This window comes from Balaenoptera acutorostrata, chromosome 8 (genome assembly GCF_949987535.1).
Source record: "Balaenoptera acutorostrata chromosome 8, mBalAcu1.1, whole genome shotgun sequence".
Lineage (NCBI taxonomy): Eukaryota > Metazoa > Chordata > Mammalia > Artiodactyla > Balaenopteridae > Balaenoptera > Balaenoptera acutorostrata.
The window spans coordinates 11,957,799-11,982,599 of record NC_080071.1 but is presented as its reverse complement, the minus strand read 5'-3'; the positions used below and the strand labels follow the sequence as shown (position 1 = coordinate 11,982,599).

The 24,801-nt window shown below is 44.6% G+C and overlaps 1 protein-coding gene across 2 annotated transcripts in view; it reads right to left on the bottom strand.

Moving 5' to 3' along the window:
* Positions 1–8,787: 8,787 nt before the first annotated feature.
* Positions 8,788–24,801, bottom strand: part of KIF5C (kinesin family member 5C) — a 179,420-nt gene continuing 163,406 nt past the window's right edge. Inside the window, exon 26 of one of the 2 annotated variants that reach the window (XM_007183036.2) lies at positions 8,788–12,632. The gene's annotated coding sequence lies outside the window, so the exon portion shown is untranslated. Of the gene's footprint in view, positions 12,633–23,114; positions 23,509–24,801 lie in introns of those variants that run through there. The other variant, XM_057551553.1, reaches the window with a different exon arrangement.

Genomic DNA, 24,801 nt, shown 5'->3' with positions numbered 1-24,801 from the left:
GCAGCTCACTGGCGGCGGGCTGGCGTTGGTGGGGCTCCTCCCCGCCCCGAGCCACCTGGGACGCCCGGGAAGGGGCGGGGCCGAGACAGGTGGGCCCCGCCCGCCGCGAGCAGCCCGGGCCTCGGGCTCTTCGGGAATTCTCCGCGGGTGGAAGGGAGGCCCCGGCGGCCGCGTAATAGGGGACACCTGGGACGGTTAGTTCTTGGGAGGCGGCGGGGAGCCCGGGCCCGGCCTGTTTCCACACAGCCTGGCCCGCTGGGGAAGTGGATTGCAGAGCGTGGGAGCCGGACCCCGCTGAGCAGGAAGAGGGGAGGCCAGCCCCTTTCTGTGTGGGCTGTAGAAACCGAGAACCGAGACCCTCAGGGTGAATATGATGGGGCCAAAGGCAAGTTACTTCAGAACTGGAAGAGCTCAGAAAGGCCTTTTCCCACCATTCCACCCTCCCCCATCCCCTCTTCACACACCCCACCCCACTTTATTAGGTAACCTAGAATTTTAAGTTCACTGGTTCTGGAATCAGATCATTTAGGTTAAAATCCATTCCCCACTTACAAGGTGTGTTAATCTCTCTATGCCCCAGTTTCCTCATCTAAAAAATGAAGATAATACTAGTATATCATAGGAAAAAGCTGGGAGACATAAAAAGAATAGCCTACCTTCAGTGAGCAGCTACTTTGCGCTATCCACGATTCCAGGTGCTTAGGTTCTCTTTTGAGTTGACTTTAGAGTAGGAATTCTTCATCAAGGATCACAAACCTTGAAACTGGATTCTGCCTTCTGCCTACACACATTTTTTCCTAAAGAGAGCATCCACAGCTCTCCTTAGATTTGCAAAAAGCCTTGGGTCTCAAGACTAGTTAGGAATCATTGCCTTGCAGACTTAGCCAACAGTTTTAGAGCTGGCAGACTTGTGAGAGATCACACAGGCCAAACATCCTTGAGAATGAAGATCACCGGGATGCCCGCCCAACACGCAGATCACTGCTCCCGAGAATTCCGATCCTGGAGAGTGGAGTGGTTTGGGAATAAGAACTTCAGGTGCAATTCACTGACAGGTGAGCCTAGGAAACTGATCTCATCCAAACTTCTCATTTCTCAGGTGAGGTAACAGGCCTAGGGATCGGTTCACTTGGAATCACCTTCCAGCCCGCATCTGCCAAGGAGCCTACCTTCCAAGTGAAGCCCTCACCCCACCTGAACCAAGGGAAAGAAATGTTTCTCTCTCCACAATGCAGCTTCACACAAGGAGCACTTAGCAAACAAAACAGGCTTCTTTCAAGAGGAAAATAAAATGCGCAGCTACCTCTGGGTTAGCCCTTTAAATCTTAAAGAAGCCTGGACAGTTCTTGCCAGGACTTCGGATACCTCCCTCCAGTACCCAGCCCCTCAGCCCGGCCCATCCCCCTCCACATACCCCACCGTATCTAGCTCTACTATTTGAACAGCTGAGGCTATTCAGCTAACACTTTCAAGTGACATCCTACAAAAATGTAGATGTTTTGTTCCACTTCCTAAGGCTACAGGCTAATTAGACCCTGAAACAGAGGACTTCGGTCTGATGCCATTTCACTGTGTGAGGCCCACAGTGGGAAACACTTCTTTCCAGGCAGATCTTGGCAAGTACTGAGTCTGAGGCAAGAACAGGGCAGGCAGCAGCTGCAGCAAGAGTGGTTGTTTCAGGGATGCCCAAAAATGTCAACCCAAGAATTATCAGGCAAAGTCCAGAATATTCCCTTTTCGACTGGTGAGATTCTCTCTGTGCTTACCAAGGGCAGCCAAGGATGCATGTGTGTCTTTGGGGTTTTGGTGTTCACCACTCACAAAGTCCTGATGTAGCAGAAAGTTGAAATAACCTTCCCAAAGTGAATTGAGCAAACCTCTCACATACAAGGCAAGCAGGAAACATTTCCAAGGTGGCATGCTGTGGCAGTACCATTTCCCTGAGAAGAAGACTATAAAAAGATGCAGCTGGCCCCCTCAGCCCTGTGCTTGACCCTGAGGATGGGCAGCAAATCAGCTTTTCCATATTTATCCCTCAGTATTATCTTTTAGCCTCACGAGGACTGTGAATCAGTGTGAATTTGCTTGGCTGTCTAAAACACATCAGCCGGGGATGGGCTTGCCCTCTTTGGCTTGGTTTCAGAGTGAGTACAGAAGCATGGACTACAAATGCATGGGTCTGCTTACAGAGTTGTTGGCTACAAAAACGCCCATATGCTTTTGTTGCTGTATTTGTAAACCCAGGAAGAAGCTCTTGGTTATTCCAAATTTACTCTTACTTTCGAAGGCAACACAAACATACTTATCATCTTTTTAATTTGCTAAGTCAATGAGGAACTGAAATACCAGTGTGGAGCAAATTCTTTGTGTAAAATCCGAGTTCTAGTATCATGAACACACCAAGCAAAATCTGCCTCAGGACTTTTGCACTTACTGTTCCTTCTGCTTGGAACTCTCTCCAGATCTTTGCAAGCCCGGCTCCTTCAATCATTCACAGAGGCCTTCCCTGACCACCCAAGCCATGTAGTATCACAGCAGCCTGTTCTGTTTTCTTCATAGCACTAAACTGTACTGAATCATTTTAGAAAGTGTTGGTCGCTGGTTTATAATTTGCCTCTAAGAAAATGAAGACTTTATCTTATTTACCACCTCTCCCCAGCTCAAACAACAATGCCGAGTACAAAGCAGGTGCTCAAATCTTTGCGGGAATCTTGATGAATGCTCACATTTTTGCAGCAGGCTCTGAGTGCAACACATGGAGATGTCAGCTGCTCCTGTACATTGCTCAGGCCTGGGAATAAGCTCTGGTCTAGGAGTAAAGCAGGATTTCAGCTCAGTCTCTCTATGTCCCTCAGCAGCCATGTGACCCTGGGAGAGTTTAGCTTCCTGGTTAAGATCGTGGGCTCTGTGGACTTCCCTGGCAGTCCAGTGGTTAAGACTCCATGCTCCCAACTCAGGGGACACAGGTTTGATCCCTGGTCGGGTATGAAATGAAAATAAAAATGAAAAAAAAAACCCAAAAAGAACATGGGCTCTGGAGCAGCTCCACCACTTCCTAGCTCTGTGATGTTGGACAACTCACTTCACCTCTCCACACCTCACCACATCTGCCTGTGGGGAGAATAACAGTACCACCTCATTCATCCCTGGTGAAGAGATTCCAGAACGCACATGCAGGACAGGCTATCACCATGAGCCAGGCATGGTGCCAAGTGCTTCACTTCACAGAGAGGTTAGGTAACTAGTGCGAGGCACTCAGGTAATCCAGGGAAGAGTGGGAGCTACTGGAACTCTGGTCCAGAAGCTGCTGAAGTCCACTCTTGATCACCAGGGTCCTGGTACATAGTACACACACAACAAATGACTGTGGCAAAACATTTCCACACAACTGACCTCAAGCCAGGCTTGGCCTCATGTCAGAGAGGCGTCCGCTGCCATCAGAGTGGCTGTGACTAGCTTCGTCTTTGTGGGCCAGCGGTTGGTGCAGCAGAGTGAACCCTGAGTAGAGCGAGGTGCTCTGGGCTCGGGCTCTCCAAGTGTGAGGTGAGGGGAGTCATGTAACCTCTCTGGGTAGAGCCAAATGTGTCCCAACGTCCTTCATAGGCTTCTCTTCTACTCTATTAGTGGTGGATCTGTATTTCTTCCAAGAACACCCCAATTTTTTGGCCCAATATAGTAAAGTGTAATCCACTTTAAAAGGCACTAACAACAAGGTCCTAATGTATAGCACGGGGCAACTATATTCAGTATCCTCTGATAAACCATAATGGAAAAGAATATAAAACAAGAATGTATATATGTGTATAACTGAGTCACTTTGCTGTACAGCAGAGATTGGCACTACACTGTAAATCAACTATACTTCAATTTTTTAGAAAGGCACTATTCATTTACAACAGCTCACAGGGAAAATTGGGAATGGCAGAAACTTTTTTTTTTTAATAAATTTATTTATTTATTTATTTATTTTTGGCTGCATTGGGTCTTTGTTGCTGCACACAGGCTTTCTCTAGTTGTGGCGAGCGGGGGCTACTCTTTCATTGCGGTGCGCAGGCTTCTCGTTGTGGTGGCTTCTCTTTTTGAGGAGCATGGGCTGTAGGCGCGTGGGCTTCAGTAGTTGTGGCACACAGGCTCAGTAGTTGTGGCTCACGGGGCTAGTTGCTCCACAGCATGTGGGATCTTCCCGGACCAGGGCTCGAACCCGTGTCCCCTGCATTGGCACGCAGAGGACTGAAATAGAAAGGAATCAGAGCTCTAGAGCCCAAACAAACCATGTGACCTCGGACAAGTTACTTGAACTCTGGGGATTCTGGTTTTCTCCTGGGTGTAAGGTCTGCAAGGAGGTGGGTATTAAGCAGAGGCCACGGCCACAGCCCTCTCCTGTTTATGAGCGGCAGGCCACGCACAGAGGGCAGACCCGGCCTGCACTGTGCAGTCAGTTCCTGCCTATAGTGCATGTGGTGGCAGGAGGGGAGCTTTCGGATCCCAGGCACTTTCTAGCAGAGGGAGCAGACAGCTTGTGTCCAGATGCTGAGTGTGTGCTTTTGTGTTCCGCCTTGGCTAAATGGCTCCTTGAGCATCCCTGAGCTCACTTTGGGGAACTTGTTAAGCTCCTACAAAGATGCTGCCGGGCTGTAGGCTCTCAGCACTAGCTGTAATTATTGGGAATCTGAATAGACTTGATTCATGATCTACTGTCAGGGCGTTGAGTGGGGAGCATTGGCGGGAGCCCTCAGTCTGCACAGAGGTGGAAACTCGCCCTAAACACAGCTCACTGCAGTTCTCAGGAGGGAGAGCGTTTTCTCCCCCCATGAAACAGCCTAAGAACAGACTTTCCCCCAAAGAAGAGGGTGGAGCAGTGTGAAGAGGGAGGACCCTAAATGAAGAGCTCCAATGAGATTCCATTTCACTGGTAGAATCAGATGACTCCTGGGGTCTCCTCACAGCCTTCTCTCTTACTCTAAGTATCCGTGATGCTAAGTGAAGGTATAGCTGGGGTCCAAGGCAAAAACACCTTCTCCTGGGAAGTATTTGATAATAACTATTAAAAACAAGGCAACAGGCCCCAAATGGAGTCACTTATGCTCAGCCCCATGTCATCAAACCGAGACGAGACTGAATTACAGTTTCGGCTCTCCCAGAAATGGAATCTTAAACCAGGCAATAGGGAATCGCCTGATCGGCACTGGTTAGGTCATCTGCCTTACAGACCCCTGCCATTCCCTAAAGGAAACTGACCTTGCAATAACCAACCTGCTTTTTGCCTCTGTTCCTGCTCCCTTCTGCCTATAAAAGTCTTTCATTTTGTACAGCTCCTCGAAGCTTCTTTCTATCTGCTAGATTGGATGCTGCCCGATTCATGAATCCCTGAATAAAGCCAAATAAGATCTTTAAGATTTACTCCGTTGAATTTTATTTTTCAACATAACAATCCCTTATTTCTATAAGATGCTTGCACACAATTTCTCATCTGATCCTCACAACAAACCAAAGAGTGGAGGGCAGTGGGCTACAAATCCCACTGAGGCTACTGGGCTACAAATCCCAATGAGGTCATTGAGATGCTACACAGTTAAACAACTTGACCACATCCCACAGTTAGTCCTTGGGAAGTAGAGTCAGATCCAGGTCCCAAGTCCATCATTCTTTCCATTTAGGATGACTGAGTAGCATCCCTGCTTGATGGCCAGGGCTCCAGGGGTATTTTGCCGCTGTGTACATGTCCCAGAAGGGGGCACTGCAGGGCAGCAAGGACGCCTGGGCTGCTGGTTGGGGTCTGGCTCGCAGGCAGCCAGGTTGCCACTGGCTGAAGGAATTAGCATCCCGTGACCTGGACACACCTACCATCAGCCTGTCCTTCCCAACCCTGCAGTAGCCCACCAGAAGCATCCTCAGACAGGAGAAGCGCAGGTAAAGGGAGTCTGCGGTAAAGTGGGGGGCTCAGGGGGAACCCCACTAGTGCTGTTCCTGCCCCCTTCTGTAGCTGGACGTGCACATGCATGTGTGGTATGATTGGCATGTTTACTTTTTCTAAAACTTAAAGCACTAAAGTGAGATCCTATTAATCATCATGACAGGGCTGGAGGTTAGGTACGGGGCAGCTATTATCAGCACAGCTCCCTGAGTCTTCTCCGAGGCCTCACACAGATCTGGGTGGGATGAGGGAACCCACCCAGTGCCCCCTCAAAACTTTCCCTTAGAGCCGGCTCAGCTGAGACAAGAGAACGCTGCTTTATTTTTAGCTTGAGAAGCTGAGGAATATAGGTTATATATTTTTAAATGCAAGCAGAGAAAATTAGTGTCCTAAAGAGAAAAAAACATCAACATGGATAAGTGAAATTCTTACTACACACAGTTTGAAAACCGTGACATAAGTGATTGCTACACTTTCTAAGTGTCCACTATGTATGAAAAAGATTCTAAGCCCTGCGCTCCTGCAGGCAGCCTTCCTCCAGAAGCCCTGCAGTTGTATGTTGTCAGGACCCCTGCTGTGAGGCATCTCTGTTATTATTTCGATGATTCTTTCCTAGATGCTTTTGATTGCTTAAAGTAATTCAAAAAACAAGAAGGTCTCAGATTCCTATGAAAGGAGAAAACACAGAAAAGTTGCAAAGGAAGAACACTCTGTATGAATTCTTTACAAAAGGATTTTTGAGGCTGCTTGCTGGTTATCACTACACACACACACACACACACACACACACACAGAGCACTGTTCTGAGCAGCAGTGTTACTAGCTGTGGAGAGCACACACCTTAGGACCAGTCTTCCCGGGTTTCAATCTTGGCTTCTCCTCCCAGCTGTGAGACCTTGGGCAAGTTAATTAACCTCTCTGTGCCCGATTACTCCCCGCTAAAGTGGAGATAATGGTGCCTACTTCATGGAGTTATTAGGAGGATTAGATGGACTAATACATGTAAAGCACTTAATACAGTGTCTGGCACACCGCCAGGATAGTCTCTCGCCTTAATGCACTGCCTACTGCAGCTTTCCAAGCATTACGAGGTTCTGGTGCTGGTACACGTCATCGGGAGCAAGTTTGCCAATTTCTCTCATTTTGGGTATACATTCTGAAGGAGTAAAGTATCTTTTTAGGTGAATTTTTTGAAAAGCTATCCTATGAGAATGATTTGCAGTCTGGTCACTTGGAGGACTGAGGGTCTGAAGGGTCCCAGAAAGAGAGAGGGGCTCCAAACAGAACCTCCTTCAGCACTGGGGAAGCAAAGCAGGTGGAGGAGTCCAGCCTTTGCATCCATGGTGCATCACAAGTGGAAAGATCCCCAGGGATTACCTGCAAATCTTTTATTTTGAGCCCAGCTAACCACACAGAAATCGGTGTTTCTCTGCAGATTGGCTGAAGAACCACCAAATGCCAAAGGGAAAGTAAAAATCCCATGGCTCAGGATGCATTTGTCAAGTGAGCCCACATTTTTTCATCTGATGTGTCACCTGAGAGATACCTCCCACTCCTGTTCAATTTATTATGTACATAAGACAAATCACAAGATGTAACCTGTCACAAATGCTAGAATTAAACCTGCAAATACACACGTCACTGGTAATTGCCTCGGCAGATTATAGCTTCCATTCCACATTCTACCACAGTTGCTCTAGCTCTGTAGTACTTCCAAGGCATAGCCCGAGCACCGTTCAGAGCTCAATAGAACAGGAAACCTCGGGAAAGGCTCACAGGAACCCGGGGAACAGTGGGTGTCGGTGCAGACCTACTGCACTGCAGAGTTGCTTGTCCTGGAACCTATAGGGTCACTTCCCAGTGATACTGAAATGTGCTTTGTCATCAGGCCCTTTCAAAGGATTGCTTTCCCATCTTAAATAAACAGGCTTCAGCCTAAATATTCATCCACGATGTTTGAAGTTTTACTACGTAAGTCACCTTTAACAATCTGATACTTGGTAACTGCCTCTTCCAAGTTCTTTGGAGAATAACAAATTCAAGGAGATGGATAAGACATCATAAAAGCATATCATTTGCAGTGCCCTCAGTTCCACTTATAAAATCTTTATTTGGCATCCATCTTTCCACTTTTAATTGATGAAGGCAGTTTACTGTCTGGTTCCCATGCAACATTAACCAAACCAAGAACGAGAATGAGGGTGTTTTACATACACAAGGCCGTGCGTGGCCACAGGATTTCAGTGACCCGAGGTAGGGAAGTCTCCTTGCTAAGAGAGCAGATAAAAATAATCCTGTGTCCTGCCATTTGTTATTCTCCAACGGCTTCACACTCTGGCATCCTCTCACAAGACCTCAGACCTGTACATTAATAGTAATAATCAGTAAGCTAAACAGGAATACAAACACCCCAACACTTCTCAAAAGACGCCAATAACCTTTCAATATATGCAGAGGTCCAAGGCATTAGTTGAAGAATGCCAATGAGCTAAAACATATTATTAGAATAAGTGCCTTTCTTGGACAAGAAGAAATTCAGAAATTCAGCTAATACACTGGTCTATTGCACCTAAACTCAATCCCACTTTTTAAAAAGTTAAAGACACTTATTGACATAGGCGGCTGTCTTTTCAGTGCTGAAGGAATAAATGTCAGGTTTTCTTGGGTCCTCAAGGAAGGAAAAATTTAAATACAGATATTCAAGCAAAGTAAAAGACAGAAAGGTCACGGTTGACCTTGCTCAGGCTTTGAATTCGAGCAGCTGCTCACTGAAATGAACTCCTTCAAGGTCAGAAAATGGCCCATCCTCACAATGGCATTGAGGCCTTCAAGGAGGGTGCCTTTAAGATGACTCTAAGAAAAAACAGACCAGCCAAAGTTTAATTCAATTTTATTTTCCACTTTTAGTATTTTTCAAATTATACAACATGCAGTCCGCCAGAGTATCCATATATCTTCATTTTAGAACCTAGAAGATAACCAAACTTTTCCATGGGCCAGGGGAGGGTTACTCCAGATCTTTTGTTACATGTACTATATTACAGCATCGTCACTTGATATAAACTGCCCTTCTCCCCCTCACACCACCGAAACAAGTTAGTCCACGATTTTTTTTAATGAAAGCTACTGTACAGATACACAAAGCCCAGAGAACATACATCTGCAGTACACACGACATACTTTACAAACTAGACATGTATAATTCTACAGAGTGCCCTATTCCCCTTATATCCGCACACGGTGAAAAGTATTTTAAACTGATGGACAATTTGTAAATGTGTAAGCAGACTTCACGGAGCGGTACTGCCTTCGGCTGTTACCTGACCCTTATTCAATACTTTCTAAAAAGTCTAAACTGTTATTGTTCAATGAAGGCATTTTAGACTGTGATGGTTCCTTTAGCTTGCTCACAATATGCGGGTGAGACAATCTATAAGTGAAATCCTCCTGGTCTGCCACCTCCTGCCCCCTGCCACAAACAATTTCCCTAATGTGTCATAAAGCCAGAGTCTAAATGTTTTCCACCCTGCTTAAAAAATACACTTCAAAGAGGGGACTGTTAAGAATTTTTATTTGCTTTCGGTTATTCCTCTAGGAAAGGAGAGGTAATAATCCCCCCATGAATCTTGCTGATGGCTTAGTCTGGCTTTGGACAGGAATATCACGTCCTGATGTGAAGGTAGGGCTTCAAAAACTCTCTAGATGCTACATTCTAGACAGACATTTTTATTTCTTCACTTATCCCAATATTTCTACGAATTCTAATTTTCTTAATCATATGATACTATTTCCTTTAAAAGTCTTAATCCACACTTATTTTTCTCTGTACTACCTGCCATTCCACATGGCAAACTGTAAAACATTGGAAGCGATGATGCATTTATACAGAATTCTCCAGTTATTGACCAAAACACACTTGGCATTAATATATTTTAGTCTCCGACCACAAATGTTGATAAAGCAAACAGCATTCCTCTAATTTAACAATCCACCATCCTGCAGGGAGACATTATTTTTAGAAATCATCTGGTTATTCCCTTTTAGCATCAAAGAGTCAACTTTCAAGAAGTAGCATGAAATATAAAATTATTCAGAGAGGAGAAACACACGCACACAAGCACACACACACTCGCAAAAAGCAGCATACAACTGAAAATATAATCATAGGCTCAGCCATTCACAAGTGTGGTTTTTACATCTGGAGTACAAATGTAAAGGAACAATAGTCTAAAAAAGTGAAAATTGCATAAATGTGGCTTTTAACAAAAGAGGCCTACAGAATATGTGGTCCTGATATTACCTTATTAAACAAAGTAATATTAGGGATCCATTGGAATATACTGTGTAATCCATTCCCATGATCTGCCTACCTTTTAGTCACAGTGTAGGAAAATTAGTTTAGAGGTCCTATAAAGACTGAAGCTAGGTGAGCTGACTGGCTGATCAGCAACTAGCAGGATTATCTTTAAGAGACATCAAAGCCAACTTTCTCTGTGAATAAAAGTAAACTGAATTTTGTGAGTCCCTTATAGAGATCAAGAAATATGGAACTACAAGTGAATGTTTCTTTTTGGAACATGAAAGGGCCAAACACTTCTTTAGAATTAGAAAAGGGGTGCCCAGGGAAAACTTACTTGGGAAACAATCTAAAATAATCTGTTAACAAGAGAGCCCAAAGGAAAGAATTCCTAACCTTTGTTCAATTTCCAACTATGGAGTTACAGAGCTGCATAACAGACAGCAGTGGTATGACAATTTATTATTTGGCGATCCTCTCAAAGGCCGGTTTTAACTTCTAAAATAAGAGGCAAACATCTTAACAGCAAGGTTATAATCTATGGCATATGTTATTACCTGATAAGGTTTGCAAAGCGGGCCCTACAAGGATCCTTCTGTCAGATGGCAAATAGCATTGGAGCAGTTATGACGGGCAAGCACTAGCAACAATGTAAAAAAAAATCAAACAGAAGAATTTTTAAAATGTAAATGAATGCAAGATTGTCATTTTTACTAAATAAATACGTCAGTAGAATTCATCCTCTTCTCTCTACTTACTAGCTGCCCCCGCAAAAAAAACCCACACATAAACAAAGTGCAACATTTAACAAATAAATTAAGTCAAAGCAGCTTTGCTTGGTTAGGGAAATTTTATACAAGAAAAGTCTGGAAGTCAATTCAGTCTTTAGTGCTTTATCCACACACACACACACACACACACACACACACACACACACACATACACTTGAACTATCTTTTACCCACCAGCAATGAGAAAGCTCAACGTCTCTTCTGGCAAAATTTCATTCCAGTGGTGACAGCAGCAGGGACAGTACCAGCTCACTCATCCTGGGCTGACACAACCATAGGATGGGTGCTTTCACTGAGACTGGTTTGGTTATCATTGACTTAACCCTCAAATTTATCAAAACAAGTAGTTAACCCTCAAATTTATCAAAACAAGTAGCAGCACACAAGACTAACTTAATTGAATCCTTGTCAGTTTCCCCGAAAACTTTACTACTTGGAATTCGATCATTTTAATATGCACAACTGGAAATAAGAGTTGATTCAGCTTTAGATTCATGTATTTGAATAAAACAATAGCCGAATGTAAAAAATCCATCCACACTGATTTCTTCTAATTCTGCCTAAGAGGAAACCTATCTATTTGATGCCAAGGAGAGAACTCAACTAAATGGTTGGCAAGGATGGGTTAATATAACAAATTATTCATGGCAACTTATTCATAGGCACAAAAATGTGTCAATTACTTTCCCCCTAGGGCTTCCTTTTTCAACTGCTGGAATGATCCTGGATTTCGTCAGCAATACCCCCACCAGGCTCAAGATGGTTCCGTAGAGAAAGAGGCCATCCCTGATGCAAGCTCCAGTAGGATGAGGGAAGAGGAAGCGAGGAGGGGGGTAGCCGCATTTCCACTCATCCAACTTTGCAGCATTTTCAACACTTCTGAAGGAATGATGTTCTACCTGGGCTGGCTGAGACTAGTCACTGCAGGTTCAATAGCAAGCAGCTCAGAGGTGAATGCTATGACTTTTCGCATTTACACGGATGTGTCTGAGTGAACAATTTCTACATTGTTACTGTCAGATTGTTTTTCTGCCTCGAAGAAATTTGCTTTTGCATTTTAACGGTGCTATACTAAAAGGTGTATTTTACAGATCCAAAGATGCGAGCAGGATATTCAAAATGCGTCTTTGGGGTGATTTGTTTTGGAAAAGCGTCCAGAATGAAAATTTTGAGCCCTATAGCAGCACTTTTGTGTTCCCTAAAAATATAAAGTAATGTGTTTATTTTACAGGAAACCAGACAGTTGCAGCGGCGAAGCAGAAGCCCCTGCCTCCATGGCACTTGGTTGTTCCCCTCCAGGGAATGGTATTTGCTGGGACGTGGCTGCTGAGAAGGAGTCTCCAAGGACCACCCAGGGACCACCCAATGCCCCGAACCCGGGACCACAGCAACAGATCCCAGGAGTAAGTGGATCTTCTGTAATCGCCCCCTTCAGATTTCTCGGGAAGAGAAAAGTCCAAGCACACATCTGTACACAGAAACTCTACACAGCTCAAATATCTGAAGCTGGTGTACTGCAGATGGCTGGGGTGAGCAAGTGTAAAAGAAAATGGAAATTGTGTAGGAGGGAAAAAAAGTAAAGGAATTGGTGATTAATGTAGTCCTTGACATGCTACGTGGAGAGTCATATCTGTTGAAAGAGAACGAAAGAGAGAACACAGGAGTTAGAGAACACAGTGGAAATTCACTCCTCGGGAAAAAAAACAAAAAAAACTTTCAATTTTAGATATTTAGACCAGAGCTGTCCCAAAAGAAGTACCATGTGAGCCACACATTTAATTTTAAATGTTCAAGTGGCCACATTAAGCAGTGAAAAGCAATGGGTAAGATTAACTTCAATAATACATTTTATTTAACCCAATATATTCAATATTATCATTTCAACATGTAATCAAGTAGTAGAGATTGAGATATTTTCCATTACAATATTACTACTAAGATAGTTCACAGTCTTTGCCATCTGGTGTGTATTTTGCATTTTCCACACATCTCAGTGTGGACTTGGCCACATTTCAAGTGCTCAGTAGTCACACGTGGCTAGTGGCTAGCCTACTGGACAGTACAGCCTCCTATTTACAGCTTTTGCTCTAAGTATTTAGCCCTGACAACTGTCTCTTCCCAAAGCCGTGCCTATTGAAACTATAGATATTTGGAGAAACAACACATTTTCTCATTCCTCCAGGGAACCCAAACATCATTTCTCACTTGCCAGCACTTTAAGATACCCAGGCAGGTCAGACACACCCCCTTACCCAGGCTCTCTCAAGAAAGAGGCTCCCAGCCCTGAAAGGTGTGTTTCACCTCCCCAGTGTGATGACGTTACTCAGTAGGGCACCCCCTATGATTTCACTCCACGGCCCACCAGATGTTCACCTGATCACCGTCAAGTCTCCAGGATGAAAGGAGACTAGTCCTGACTCAGAGGCCAGCCCTTTATCAGCCTTTGGACCAACTCTAATGAACTCAATTTTCAGGAAGAAACGGAAAGGCTCAACTTCCTCACGTCAGCTGGAAGCCCTGGGTCTGTCTGTGATCCTGCCTGGGGGTTACGTGCAGAGCTCATGGTGCTTCTGGGGTGGGGAGTGGGTGACAAGAGAGCTAGGTGGAGGCTCATCCTCGAGAAACACATGGGGACTGCCAGGCACAGGAAATGTGACAGACACGAAGAAAAACCCACCTGCTCTTCTGACTTTAAAAAGAACTCCATATAGATATAGAATGGAATACTACTCAGCCACAAACAAGAATGAAATTTTTGCCATTTGCAACAACATGGATGGACTTGGAGGGCATTATGCCAAGTGAAACAATTCAGGCAGAGAAAGATACTGTATGCTATCACTTATATGTGGAATCTAAAAAGATAAAACAAACTAGTGACTATAACAAAAAAGAAACACATTCATGGATATAGAGAACAAACTAGTGATTATCAATGGTGGGGGAGGGAAGGGGAGAGGGGCAAGACAGGGGTAGGGGATTAAGAGGTACAAACTACTATGTATAAAGTAAATAAGCTACAAGGATATATTGCACAGCACAGGGAATACAGCCAATATTTTATAATAACAATAAATGGAGTATAATCTAGAAAACTTTAAAATAACTATGTTGTACACCTGAAACTAATGTAATATTGTAAATCAACTATACCTCAATAAAGAAAAGAACTCCAACTCAACACCTCATGCTGTTTTTGCCCCTGGAAGGCTTACATCCAAATTTAATGCTTGACTGTGGTTCCTGCTACAGTGTTCTCTCCCTCTCTAATTTTTTTTTGGCTTCACTCTCCTGATTTATGTGTTATAATACTGTAAGCAATCTCACATATTTTGTATAAATAAGCAGGATATAAATTATAATAGAAAAATTTCAGAGTGTGGAAAGGGATTTTAAAAGTAGATAAAAGCAAAGTGGGTGAGGGAAAAAAGGAATAAAGAACAAAAATTGAGTAGAAAAAAAAGAGAACACATTCCTTTTTAGAATACTACTCTTCATGCAGCTCAATATCAAAAAAACAAACAACCCAATCCAAAAATGGGCAGAAGACCTAAATAGACATTTCTCCAAAGAAGATATACAGATTGCCAACAAACACATGAAAGAATGCTCAACATCATTAATCATTAGAGAAATGCAAATCAAAACTACAATGAGATATCATCTCACACCGGTCAGAATGGCCATCATCAAAAAATCTAGAAACAATAAATGCTGGAGAGGTTGTGGAGAAAAGGGAACCCTCTTGCACTGTTGGTGGGAATGTAAATTGATACAGCCACTATGGAGGTTCCTTAAAAAACTAAAAATAGAACTACCATATGACCCAGCAATCCCACTACCGGGCATATACCCTGAGAAAACCACAATTCAAAAAGAGACATGTACCAAAATGTTCATTGCAGCTCTATCTACAATAGCCAGGACATGGAAGCAACCTAAGTGTCCATCAACAGATGAATGGATAAAGAAGATGTGGCACATATATACAATGGAATACTACTCAGCCATAAAAAGAAATGAAATTGAGTTATTTGTAGTGAGGTGGATGGACCTAGAGTCTGTCATTCAGAGTGAAGTAAGTCAGAAAGAGAAAAACAAATACTGTATGCTAACACATATATATGGAATCTAAGGGAAAAAAAAAGGTCATGAAGAACCTAGGGGCAAGACGGGAATAAAGACACAGACCTACTAGAGAATGGACTTGAGGATATGGGGAGGGGGAAGGGTAAGCTGTGACAAAGTGAGAGAGTGGCATGGACATATATACACTACCAAATGTAAAATAGCTAGCTAGTGGGAAGCAGCCGCATAGCACAGGGAGATCAGCTCGGTGCTTTGTGACCACCTAGAGGGGTGGGATGGGGAGGGTGGGAGGGAAGGAGACGCAAGAGGGAGGAGATATGGGGACATATGTATAACTGATTCACTTTGTTATAAAGCAGAAACTAACACACCGTTGTAAAGCAATTATACTCCAATAAAGATGTTAAAAAAAAAAAAAAAGAATACTACCTCTTCCCCAACTCAAAAAATATTCAGGGAGCTCATCTGATAACTACCATTTCTTGCTCCAATAGTGCAATCACTTGCAATTACAAAGCTGCTCAATTAAACATGGTAAAGCAACCTTATATTCCTGTCATTTTTAGAAGTCCCAGAGAGAGAGGGAGAGAGAGAGATTTGCCTTTGGGAGGAGCCTCTGTACCGTGTAGACTTTCTGGTGAGATTTTGTGCTTATTATTAGGACCAGAAATGAAAAACCTAAGAAAGCGTAGTCACAGTTGTCGTTCAAATCCATTTTGAGCTGAAAACCAAGAGGCTCAGGAATGCTTTCTGCATACTCCCTTTGAAATGCCCGTTTCACTTTCCTTCCAGGTTCATTTTTCCAAGCACCCGATCTCAGAATCACTTATGGGTCACCCTGGTCAGATGAGACAGCCGTCCTACACACCTGGAGGCAGAGAGGTGCGAGCCCCTACCTTAAATTGTAGGGTTATGGCCTGACGTGCTGACTGCAGCCAACCCACGCTGACAGCCAAGCGCTGGGCACACAGACTCAACAGGGCAGCCTCAACAGCTCCAGCCGACCACGAAGTGACACGATTTCCACAGAAGGCCTTTCATTCAAATCCCCCCTCCCCACAACGTGCAAGAGTCTGCACGTTTTAGCTAGTAGTTTGGAAGAAACAGGGGGCCACAAAGGAGGCCCAATCTGCTTAGTTTAACCACCTCCAGGAGGGCAGAGAGAACTGAGATTTTGTCAGGGGCTCTGAAAGGAAAACACAGGAACTCCACCAAGAAAACGTCCCTTATTATCTAGAGGTGCTTCTTTCTCATCCTGAGTTAAAGAGCTTTACAGACATGTCTGCCAAAGCAGTCTTTCCAGCAGGCCCAAGAATGGATTTAACTAGGATATTCCCATCTATCCCCCCACCTTCTGGAAGTTCACCTCCTCTGACAAATTCTGGGGAGAAAATGGATATAACGTATAGAGGTAAATGGGTGAGCCCCTAGAAAAAACATTTCTGACTGTTCGGATCAAATAGACTGACCGGGCTTCCCTGGTGGCGCAGTGGTTGAGAATCTGCCTGCCAATGCAGGGGACACGGGTTCGAGCCCTGGTCTGGGAGGATCCCACATGCCGCAGAGCAACTGGGCCCGTGAGCCACAACTACTGAGCCTGCGCGTCTGGAGCCTGTGCTCCGCAACAAGAGAGGCCGCGATAGTGAGAGGCCCGCACACCGTGATGAAGAGTGGCCCCCGCTTGCCGCAACTAGAGAAAGCCCTCGCACAGAAACGAAGACCCAACACAGCCAAAAATAAATAAATAAATAAATAAATAAATAAATTGACTGACCATCCAGAGAGGCTGGTGCATCTCGAGAACATTTAAAACCCAGTTCTGTTGACCCTCCTTAGATGGTTCACAGGAGCCACTCACTCTCCCAGAAGCATGGTACTGAAACCAAGTGACCCGCTACTGGACTGTCCCTGGGCCTCGGCCCAACTGGAGATGGTAATGCAGAGTGGCAACGTGTAACAGACTGAGAAGGAAGTAAAATCACCTTTCTTTAGAAGGGGTGGGGAAGGTTGAAGAAAGAAGCTAATTTTATGTGGGTTTTGCAAGAAGTAGTCAGAGATGTTTTCCCCCCAACCTTGGCTTTTGCAATTGCTTGCAGTGGATTTACGCTTAATCCAAACAGTACATAGTTTTATCTTTCCTTTGTCTTTCTACAATTCAATCCCCACATTATAAGAATTACCAACTGTACTGGACATATCATTGCTGAACAGAAGTGGATTTATCTTACGGGGGCATTCGTGCAATCTGCTGTAGAGACAATTTTACTTGCTCTGAATTCATAACTCTGAGAACCATGCCATTGAGGAGAATTAGGTCCAGCAGCTGACTGCGCTGGAAACGAAGTAAGGGCCCCTCCGTGATCCCTCCCTTTGAATTCACAATGCTAGTTTCTAAGTCCCATCCCAGGTCCCACCAGTGCCCGTCTGCAGTCATTTCTTTCCTCTCATCCTGAGGTCCTGCTTCGTCTAATCCTTTCAGGCCTGTCCCCATGAAACCACCATAACACTGGAGAATATTTGTCAGGGCCAGATTTTTGCCAGGCATTCTTCTATGACTTTTCACTCTCCTTTCACATTGTCTCGCTCAATTCCCAGCACAAACCTGTGATGAAGGTACTATGATCATAACTTCTCCATGCCACAGTTTTCTTAGCTGTTAAATGGCCAAGAACCTTGTCTGGAGGGAAGAGGTTGCATTTGCTTCATATACTTGAACTAAAACAACCCACTGCAGCAAATAGAAGGCAGCAGCAGATATGAGAATCCAGTTGTCGTTTATCAAGCTAAATAGTAAAGAGATTTGTGAAACCATAAGAGTGCCATTCTAAGTTTTTTGTTTTGTAAAATAATTATGTTTCATAAAAAATGGCATTTGTTTTTTTTTAAATTAATTAGTTAATTTAGTTTTGGCTGCGTTGGGTCTTCGTTGCTGCACGTGGGCTTTCTCTAGTTGCGGCGAGCGGGGGCTACTCTTCGTAGTGGTGCGCGGGCTTCTCATTGCGGTGGCTTCTCTTGTTACGGAGCGCGGGCTTCAGTAGTTGTGGCACGCAGGCTCAGTTGTTGTGGCTTGCCGTCTCTAGAGCGCAGGCTCAGTAGTTGTGGCGAACGGGCTTAGTTGCTCCGCAGCATGTGGGATCTTCCCGGCCCAGGGCTCGAACCCGTGTCCCCTGCATTGGCAGGCGGATTCTTAACCACCGCGCCACCAGGGAAGTCCAAAAATGGCATTTGTTAATAGAATTACTATTTTAAATGTTTCAATTTCTAACATAATACCTATCAATAGATACAACCCAGAAATAGAAAAGCTCTTTGATGTCGATACTTTTTAAGAATGTCAAAGCTCCCAAGGTCAGGAACCCTGAGAACTGCTGCAGAGCAGATCAGAGCTCTTAGACCAGGATCCACCACTAGCAAGTGGTTAAAATCTTGACAGTTCACTCTGCCTCTGTGCAGCACGTCGAGTGAAGCTGGACTCCATCATGACCACACCAGCGATCACTGAGAGCTTGCTCTGTGCCAGGCACTCATCTAAGCCCTAAGATATTCACGTATCTAATCCTCACAGCCACCCTGTGAGTAGGGGCCATCTAGCCGCGTTTTACAGAGGACGACACTGAGGCCCAGAGAAATGAGGTAATTATCCCAGGACATGTCCAAGCTGGGATTCAACCCCAGGAAGTCCAGCTCCAGATCCTTAGCCCACAACCATCCAGCTACCCTGCCTGTAGCAAACGGTCCCTCTCTGCATGCACATACTTGCTACTCATTTAATTGCTAGGATTTTCCGACAGCAGTAGCAAGTTGAACAGCCCAGTGGTTTTGATGCAGACCACATGTGTGGCTTCATGACCTACTGTAAATGAAGCTTTTCGGCTTCAAAGGGCTAAATCCCAAAGCAGCAGCTCTCCCACCCTCCACGTGTGGAGCGAACCCATTTCTGCTGTGGCCAGAAGTCAACCTGTGCGTCTTATGCCGCTATATTTTTTGTGATTAGGGTATCAAGAACAGGAGAAAGGTCAAGATGAACCCCAACAATGGTGCAAGATAGGCTGGATGCAGGAATTCAGGACAGAGAGAAGAGTAATAAGAAGGAAAGACACAAGAGGGAGGGGATATGGGGATATATGTATACATATTGCTGATTCACTTTGTTATACAGCAGAAACTAACGCAACATTATAAAGCAACTATACTCCAATAAAGATGTTAAAAAAAAAAAAAAAAGAAAAAAAGAAGGAAAGACAGAGTGTGTCAGAAAAGCAAATAGAGTATAAATGAGCAGATGCCATTTTGGGAAGCTCAGCCTGAACCTAAGGATATACCAAGGACCAGCCAGAAACAGCTTTGTTGTTCCACTAGTCAAAAGCTTAGAGAGAAAACTCCATTCTGCCTGGGGTGGGTGAGGAAAGCAGTTAAAGGAGAAGGGTGAGGTGGGGCTTCAGAGAAGGTGGAACTTTCTCAATTCAAAGAAAGAAGAGCCAGCAGCCCAAGTGGACTTTATGTTTAGGGCTTCAGCTGAGAGTGGTGAATATGAGGAAATGGCCAGGGGCATTTAAAGTCAAGGAAGTCTGAGGTTTATGTGCGAAGCTAGAAAATACTGGGTTTCCTGTCTTTAATGCACACTTGGAATTTCCCTGTTTGGATGCAGCTTACTGTGAGAAGACTGCGTTCCCATTGTCTGGGCCAAGTATGACAGGCTGAAGATCCTGACAGCAGCAGGCACACAGGCAACATGGGGTCCAGGAATTCAGACCCTCAGTCACAGATGGCCATCATGGCAGCAAAAGGAAAGGGTGGTGAAAGCCCATAAATCTTTGTTATGCATGTGTCTCCATCCCACCATTTAAGGAGTTAAAGATATTATTTTTATTAATATATGGGAAAAGAATCTGAAAAAGAATGGATATATGTATATGTATACCTGAATCACTTTGCTGTGCACCTAAAACTAACACAACCATTGTAAATCGACTCTACTCCAATATAAAATAAAAATTAAATTAAAAAAAACTAAAACACTTAGACATAAACTTAAAAAAAGAAGAAAACAATTAGCAAACATAGTCACAATAAGCTCCTGAAGTAGTAAAACCAGAAAGAGACAGAGCCATCCTACAGTGACTGTTAGTGACCCACGGAATGTCACATAAATCATGACACAGGGGTCAGGACAGACTCCTGGGCTCCTTTGATGGCTTTCTGTAGTTACGTTCACCTGGGTGACCCTGCTATAAACTGCAGAAGTGCTTTTCCAGAGCTCTTTTCTTTATGCCTCAAAACATGAAATCACAGTGTTAAAAAAAAATGCTTCTTCAAATGTACTGTAAGAGGCCAGTGAGTCCCTTCCAGCTCTGCCACTGCGATTTTGCCTAATATTTTATCAAAGTGTATCAAAACTTTATTAAATAGAATATGATTTCTAGACTTGATGTATATGGTTTCTAATAAAAGTACAGTCCTCAAAATATCAGTCTTCATCTATATCAACAAAGCGAAAGGCATCCTCAGTCTTTGGTTCATTTCACCATATTTTCAATTTTCTGCTTTTCTTGCCATGAAAATCTGAAGCGTTAACATGTGCGTATTCTAGGTTATCTAGCTGACCACCTGTAACCAACTTCAGCACCACACTTGCTTTATGCCAACACCAAGTTGGTGCTTCTCCTCACGACTTTCATCATCTTCAGGCTAAAGCTGGACAATGGGAAAATGATGCGTTCCAGCCATAAGAAGACAAAATGACTTGGAAGCATGCTGTGACTCTGCAGTGGTTTTTAACAGAGAAAGAGGGTGAAAGAATTGTCATGTCTTGACACATAAGCCAACCTTGACCAGAAACAATGCATACCAGAGTCACACTGCATGCAGCTCTTTATTTTCAGCAAAAGATTGTCATTCATTAAATTAGTAAAGCTTAGTAAAGGTTGGTGATTTGGATTTTTGACTTTCTAAATCTATTTTCTAAATTTGTTGCGACTTGATGGTTGTGGAAGATCCGTTAAGTTTAGGGAGTGTACACTGTTTTTAATGTGCAAATACTTGAGTATTATAATAAAATAATTTAAATATTTTATAATTATTTTATAATTTAAACTCCAGGAATCTGTGAGAATTTTATTTCCCTAAAAGTACTCTATCTACTACTCAAGTTTGAGAAATAACAGTCTACAGATAGGAAAACGAAGAGAACACGATTCTGCCCCAAAGCCGGTCAGAAAACAGGTTTCAGCAATGCCCCACTGGCGCCATCTGGTGGACACATTTGAACTAGTGCCCACTGGCACCGCCGTACTCCAGGGCCCTCAGAACCAGGGAGCTGAACACGTATTTAAATGCTGTCTACCTTCAAGGTGGGGCATCAAGTAAGCACTCAGCACTGCCTGAGAGGCCTATTTCACGCCTTCTCTCTTCAGCCTGCAACACGGTCTCCCCCCACCCTCTCAGCTGGTAACCTGGCTTCTTACTTGCATGAGAAAACAAGCGCTAAGATGGGTCCATCTTACTGGATGGATCTACCAGCACCCCCATCTACCAGCCACCAGCATCCGTACTTTCTGCTCTGCCTTCCTGCCACCTTGGGTGCAGTGTTGCCTCTGCTTATGTTCTGGATCACAGCACCTCTCAGAAAGCCACTACTCTCTACTGTAATTCTCCTGTCTCCTAAGTTATCAACTTCCCTTCCCAGCTGGATCATTACCATCAGTGTACAAATAAGCTGTAATGGCTCCTACCTTAAAAAAGAAATGCAAATCCCGTCTTAACCCCACATCCCTCCATCCCTCTGCTCCTTCAAACAAAACTTCAAGCTGCATGCAGTTGCTGGCTCTATTTCCCCACCCCCATGCTCTCTGGCCCATGCTTCCCCCTCGTGCTGAAGCTGAGGTCACTGCCCTCAGTCTCTGTGGCTATCCTCCTGGAGCTCTGAGCAGCCTTTAGCACAGCTGAGGACCTCCCCTTAGGAACCAGGGCTCCACTTCACCTCCCCAAGCATCACATTCTTGCCTCTTCAGACCCCCTTACTGGTGCTACCTCCTTTTCCTGACCTTTCCATTGGCCAGTCCCCAGGCCTGGTCTAACTCTCCCCACCCTCTGCCTCTATCCACCTTTCTCCAGGTCATCTCCTCCACCCCATAGCCTTAAACACAATCTACAGCCTACAATTCTCTATGATCTCAGCCCCGATCTTTCTCCCAAGCTTATGGGTCCCACTGCCTACTCAACATACCCGCTTGGATGGTGAGCTAGGTTGCATTGTCTAAGAGGCATCTCATAATCAACCAAACTCTCTGTTTTTCCATAAAACCTGTTCATTGCCCAATTTTCCCAGTCATGGCTAAAAGGTACCAGTATTGACCTGGTTGCTAGGGCCCCAGCCTAGGAACCACCTTTGATTCCCACCCACCCCTCCTTCTCTCCCCTCCACCCTCAGCTCTCCAACACAGGCTGACTCTGACCACTTGCTGCTGCCACCCTGGCTCAGTGCTACTCCCCCCAAAGTGGACACCCGCAATAGCCCCCAAGGGGAGCCCCCTGCTCTTACGCTCACCCCACCCACCTCCTTCCTCCAGAGTCCAGCCCAGGCAGACCTCCCCTAATCATGAACTGAGTCCCACCACTCCCATGCCCAAAGCCCCCACTGGCCCTACACGCCTAGCTTACACTCTAAACTGCTCACCTTGGCCTCAAAGGCCTCATTTATCTGGTCCCACCTCCCTCCCCAACATTCCTAATTATGATGGTCTCCCCTGTTCTCCAGCCTTATCAGTCTTCCTGTGGTTCCTCAAATATGCCACAGTCTGGACCCACTTTCCAGCGAGTGTCTGTGCCCATGTCATTTGCGGGGCTGGCATTTCTCATTTAGTTCTCAGCTCAAATGTCACCCCCTCTTCTAAATAAGTGTCCCCCATCTCTATTTCATTAACCTGTTCTTATTTTCTCCAGAACACTTAACACTATTTGCAGTTACCGTCTTTATTTGCTGTCTATCTCCCCCCAACAAGCGTGTCAGTAAACAAGAACAGAGCCTTCTTTGTCTCTTTACTGTTAAACCAAGTACAGAGCAAGTACAAAATGCCTGATCCCATTTGGCGGATGAAGAAACTGAGGCTAAAAATAATCAAGCAATTTGCCCAATGTCACACAGGAATAGAGCCAAGGCCAGGGCTGGAACCCACATCTGGCCAATCCCATATCCCGTGTCATCAGCTTACTGCACTGTATTGCCCCATGTCCAGCTTTGGGAGTTGAAAAAGATGGGCCCCTCCTCCTGATGCAGCCCACGCCCCCAGATTTGAATGAGATGAGATAAAAGCTGGCATTGTCCTGGGTTCTTTTGATTTCTATATGTTGGCATCTTCAGTTGCTCTGAAACTTTGAGCATAAACCGGAAGACTCATTGTGACTATATTCCTTGAATCCTGAAATGAAGCAGAAAGAAATCCCAAAGGTACCCAGAGGCTGCCCAAGTATGAATGTGCCGCCCTGGCTCCAAAAGGAGGGCTGGGAAGAGTCAGTAGTTGAGATCATTTCTACAGGACAGACACACTTCAGAACGAGAATCCAGAGAGCAGGAAAGATCATCTCAAAAAGCTTTTGATCTCATCTAAGCAATTAATTCCATATTTCCAATTTTTTTAATAAGCTTATTTTTTAATTAGCATTTCCTCACTTCCAATTATAATCCCCTACTCCATGGGTTATCATCCTTTTTTTAACCTCCACTGACCAATGCCCAGTTATTTCCATAAAAATAGTCAATGTTGCTGTTCATAACTTTTGAATAAATAAATGATAGTATCTTTAAAACCCCTTATATCTGGTCATAGCACCAAATAGGATACTCAGACCTGGGCCTTCCCTGCTGTGGTTATGACCAATTGCTACAGACTAAAAACTATTTTGTAACAACTATGAGAATTAGAAGAGAATATAAACCAACATTCATGGACCACCCACTGTGTGCCAAGCTTGCAGTGCTAGCCTCTCCTACAGCTGACATTTTCTTGAGCACTTGTTATGTGCCAAGCAGCTCAGAAGTATGACCTCATTTAGTCCTCAAATCAACGCCTGTGGCCCAGGGAAAGGATTCTCCCCGTTTCACAGACAAGGAAACCGACCGTGAGGTTAAGTAACTCAAAGGCAGTGGAAGACCTGACACCTGACCCGGGTCGCTCGTCCAAAGTCAGGCCCTTCAACCCTACCACCATCCCAACACCTGGATGGGGCCTGCTTGTTTGGTGACACTGTGAGGAAAACACGCAGTTACAGGAGTCATTTGAATAGGTAAGGTAGGTGGTGGAGGTTCCAATTTCAGATAAAATCATCAAAACCACTCATAACACTTTGAATTAGAGAAGGAAACGAATGGCCATGACAGGTGAGGGTGGTTCTATACGCTGAAGGTCTTCAAAGTCTCACCAGACCTATTGATTTTCGGTCTTCAGAGTGAGAAGGGGATATATGGGTGAGGCCTGGCCAACATCTGGTCGTACGCACCCTCCATAAAACGTGGGTCTGACAGGCCTTTATGGGCGTGCACGAGGAGAGGGAAGGTCCACTGCACAGTCTCTGATCTCGGAATCCCTGGGCCGGTATAGTCATTAAAAGCTCGCTGGGAGCCAAGCGCACACACTATCCCGGTGCTTCCATCAAATGGGGTGATGTAGATATTACATCTAGTACAGTGCCGCTGCAGATCAGGTGTTCAACAA